The sequence below is a fragment of the Vicugna pacos genome, unplaced genomic scaffold, assembly GCF_048564905.1.
Source record: "Vicugna pacos unplaced genomic scaffold, VicPac4 scaffold_103, whole genome shotgun sequence".
NCBI classification, from domain to species: Eukaryota; Metazoa; Chordata; class Mammalia; order Artiodactyla; family Camelidae; genus Vicugna; species Vicugna pacos.
Genome location: NW_027328783.1, coordinates 1,401,968 through 1,406,983, shown reverse-complemented (window position 1 = coordinate 1,406,983; position 5,016 = coordinate 1,401,968). Strand labels below are relative to the sequence as shown.

General features: G+C 34.6%; 1 pseudogene; it reads left to right on the top strand.

Moving 5' to 3' along the window:
• Positions 1-824: 824 nt before the first annotated feature.
• Positions 825-2,665, top strand: LOC140694771 (heat shock transcription factor, Y-linked-like; annotated as a pseudogene).
• Positions 2,666-5,016: the final 2,351 nt, after the last annotated feature.

Sequence of the window (5,016 nt, the reverse complement as noted above, 5' to 3'; positions counted from 1 at the left end):
TGCTTATAGAAACCAGGACTTTGTGCATAACTGTATTTATCAAAGACATTTTCAAACACTTAACAGAAGCAACAAATATATGGATTATAAAAATGAAAGGAAAATTTATTCCTTCTAGGGACTGAAAAACCTCTGAGTGAAAGAATGGTAAAAATAAACATTTGTAAGTTACCGTAAGATTTTCTCTTGTGTTATTTTAAAGTAGAATATTAAATTTCATTTGTTTTAGTTATAGCGCTGAATTACAAATTAAAACAAAAATTCTCCCCTTTGGGATTTCTTAAATTTGATTGATTATTTTAATCTAATTTTAATTCATATATATTTACCATTTATTTATAAACATAACAAATAAATTGATATTTTTTCTGCTGAAGTTTTATATATAGAGCTACTTATTGTAAAGTACACAGATAAATAAATACTTCCGTTTCCAAATCAAATTTTGTTTCACTTCAATTACAAATGATAATAAAATAGTTACACCTTTTCTGCACAGGTTTTAGACAAATTTCAAGTTAAATACCAAAACTTTAAAATTATTTTACTTATTTTTTTCATATTTATACTCTGTTCACCAATCTGGTGTAAATTTGTGTGCAAAAGGAAGGAGATTGGTTTCATTTCATAGACCCCAAATTAAATTATTTAAAAAGATTTTGTGGGGAAAATATGTCCACATCACACTATAAAATTAAACATCCTATATGTTTCATTTTAACTGGATGAATGAGAAGGAAACACTGGCTGAATGTTCCACTTGAGTTGCTAGGAGACCTGTCATTTTGTGATGTCACAGCCTCTCAGGTTGAGAACCACTTTGATGGCCTAACAGTTTAACTTGCAGGCCTGCTAAAGCAGCATTTGAAGCTGCAGTGCTCAAAATCATGCAGATTAGAAATGAAGCTGTAGAAAAATTTTTTGAGATGGAGCATATTTCTTCAGAAATTCAAGATGTGTCTCCTTAAGTTGGACCAACTGGTTCAGGAAACTCCGGTAGATCTCTATTGTGTGATCAAACATTCTCTGCGCACTTGGACTTGTGGTCTGTGATTGAAGAAAATGCTTTTCAGACTTTGTCTGAAGAATCCTTGATAAAAAGGCCATGTTACACACATTGTGTCTCGGAACCAAATGAAGATAATGATTTATGTCCTCTGACATTCCCAAGAAAACTCTGGAAAATGGCTGGGAGTGACCAATTTAAATCCATCTGGTGGGATGATAATGTAACTTCCATACTGATTGATGAAGATGTCTTTAAGAAGTAAGTTTTGAAAAGAAAGGCCCCTTTCAGAATATTTGAAACTGGAAGTATGAAAAGTTTAGTTAGACGGCTTAACCTTTATGGGTTTAGTAAAGTGAGGCAGAATTTTCAAAGATCTGCTTATCTAGCTGACTTTCTGGCACAAGGAAAAGAATTCTCTGTTTTAAGCAAGGTATTCAGAAATTTTAGTTACGATTTGGTAACTTATGCATAAAATTTTATTTTGTACATCAATCAATGGCAATATAAATGTAAAGCTTGATTTTGAAAATTGTATAAAACTACAAAGGTTAAAATCCTTATTTTTCTAAAAATGATGACAGTGCATTAACTATTCAAGATTATGAGAAACTTTGCTTGCAACTATGAATCTTATCAGAAATCTAAATAAAGCTATTAAAGCTGCTTTTAAAAAGTGGCATTCTCCGTTACTGCAAATGCTAACGTCTTAAATTTGATGACTGTACTATTTAAATGTGTATTTTCCAAACAAGGAACTTCAAAATATCGTCAGCAATGTTCATATTTTGATGATATTATCTTTGCATTGTAAACGTGAAATCTGAGGTTTTATAGGTTAGGCTTATTGTAGTGTTGTATTTTGTTCTAATATATTATTAAAAATCTTTCTTTTTTTGTTGTAGCTGCAGTTCTACCATAATCCAAATTTTAAAAGAGCCTGTCACCAGCTTTTAGTGAGAATTAAAAGAAGAATTGGGATTAAAAATGCCTCTCTGGTATCTTCATCGTCTCAAGATTTCAACAAGAAGCTCTTTAAAGGAGGAGGTAATGTTGGTAAACATAATTCTGATTTTGTGTATGACACTAGTGGAGAAAGTGCATTTTTACCTTCTCCAAATTTAAACATGGCTCTAATAAGGAAGCCCTCTACTAGCCACATAATTGGTGATACAACTACCCCAATCAAGGTGATTTTTCTCCTCTATCATCAATGTCAGTTAGACCACCAGAACAAATTGCAGTGGATCAAAGTGCTATTTTCAATCAGTTGACCACTGTCCATGGGCACTCTCAAAGCAGCTACACTGAAGCAAATGGCCGTGTTTTGAACTTCATTACAACTACAAATTCTACTCTAAGTACAGCATCTTTTCTCCCATACAGAGCAATTATTTTGGACTGATTGTGGAGCCTTGTACTTTTCCAAAAAGATATCACAACATATCTGCCAATGAAGGTCGTTTTTCTAAATTTCAACAAGGGAGAACACCACGGTTTCTAGTGCCATTGATAGCTGATACATCAGCTACATCTCTTTCAAGGCCAACTCATCAGACATCTTCAGGTTATGAATGTCATCCTAATTACAACTGATCTATCAGAGGACTACCAGATTATGCAGGATAACAAAGATTAAAATTGATGTTGGCAAATGTCGACAAATATCTGCAATTTTCTTATTTGAAAAATAAACATAGTTGTGTACATTTATTATCCTTTTTTTAAAAAAAATGGATTAATGAGTTAAACGGGAGACTAAGTTACCATTTAAAGAAAAAAAGAGATATTTGATTGATATGATCATTCGATGGAACAATATGGGTGTAAATTTAAATAATTTCTGTAAGGAAAAGAGGAAAATGGAAGAATTTGTAAAAAGACTAAAACATGGAGAGAGGGAAAATTACTAAGTTGTTTCTGGTTCATCCTGGAAAGTATTAAATGTGTTTAGTTAGGATATGTTAGAACAGGATATAAATGCAGGAACCGGCCCAGGAATCATGGTCTCTATTATGTCATCCCTGGAATCATAAAGGTCACATGATGTAGTCTCAGATGGCACATTCAGCATGTGGTAGAATTTAAGAAGTAATTTTATCTATGGTCTTCTTTGTGCTGTTTTCAAAGCATTCAAATTGGTGGTTTCTTTTCCTGCCCTCAGGAGTCTACACTATATTTTCTAGTTATTAATTTATGTTGCTTTTATGTTCCAGCCAAAGAAGGTTACATCCTCAGGGTGGCACATAATGCCTTTCCAACTCTAAGCCCACAAACTCAACAGAGTTTAGTCATTTCATTATACATCTGGCATCTGACTAATTTGACATATCATTATGTTTCACTGTTTCTGGAGATACATCCAGGCAAATGCTTATCAACCACATTAAATCCAACCTCAGAACTTTTGCTCTAGCTCATCCTTGGGCAAAGGATATCCTCCTTTTTCCTATTTAGATTTTTCCAGTCTCAGCACAGAAATCACCTCCTCCAGATATTTTCTGTCTATCCCCCTTTCCTTGTCTAACTTGGATACCAGCACTGTAAGCACAGCACATGCCACAGGATGCATTTTAGTATTTAGTGAATGAAAAGTACATGTTTACTTTAAGCAAAATCTACTTTCCTGAAACAATAAAACTCTCATGGTTTTCAAACTGTTTCGTTATGGTCTTTACTCTTCACCACAATCTTGCTCTTTTCGTAGCCCAAGGACTAGTCACTCAACACAGTAATTGGAGGTAGGTACAGAAGACAAAGTATTATTTTCTTCTTAATTCATGCCTCCAGAGGCATAAAGCATTCCATTCTCATTTGCTGGATTTTTTCCTGTCACTTCATCATCCATCCACCTCAAAATAGCTGATATTCTTCCCCATTCTAATAATTATACTGCCTTCTAATTAATTGACTTCTTAGAATCAGAGCTTTGTCCAGAAGAGACCCTGCCATTGCAAACATTTAATGTAGATTTATACACCCCAAATAACTTGTGCCCCTTCTAACATTCACACAAGAACTATCTAAAAGGTACTAGCCCCTTGGTTGGGGTGGTCATATTCAGTAACTAAATTGCAATCTAAACTGTGTGGACTAAAAAGAGGTGAGGGTGGTAGAATTAGAAATTTGTGCAACTGCAAGAATACCAAATTTTTGCAGATATTAGGAAATATAATATATTCATGGAAGACTTTGTCTATTTCCCATTAATTTAAAATAAAAGGTGAAGCATTTTCAGAATTTGAAATGAGCTGAAATTCTGGAAAAAGTGTAGGCAAGGAGAGGGAGCCTAAGTCTTCTGCTCACAATCATGCAGCCAGTGTCAGCTGATAAGACTGGAATGACAACATTGAGTCCTGAAAATGTGTCACCAGTTGTGAAGAAAGACTGTGAAAATCTGGAGAATGGTCAAATTGGCCAGGGTAAGCTCTAGCAACATCCCACCAATATGACCTTTACCAAGAGAAGAAAAGAGCCCACTTGCAGCAGGAGATCAGTGTCTGGACAGCAGTGGTTGTTCCTATAACAGAAACATCAAGCTTTAATGTTTGTCAGCTCAAATCTAATGGTGGCTATGTTGTTGCTTAAATTAGCAGTCTGGGGTTAAGATGGGCTGGTTCAGCAGCTTGTTTCAAGCTCTCTTATCACACAGTGGGTCTTATAGTGATCATCATAACAAGGTTCTACACTGATTAGTCAAAAGCTACAGTTTACTTTCAAAATTAGGAATCGTAAAGAAGTTTATTGTTTGTCCATCTCTAGTTTTCTACCTGAGAAATCTAGACTATTGGCAAAAGTACAAAAGTTGGCTGGTGCTTTGAAAACTATTCTCTGAGCTCTGCCCACTGAATTCTTCCCACTAAATACTACAAATCTGTCTACCACTCTGTGTGTGTGTGAAGATGGATTGTTAAGCAGTAACTAAGTTTGTCTTAGTTGAGTCATCAGTGAATCATTCCTTTGCACCTTTCAGAATGTCTGTGAATTAAGAGTTTCATTGAGCCACCAGA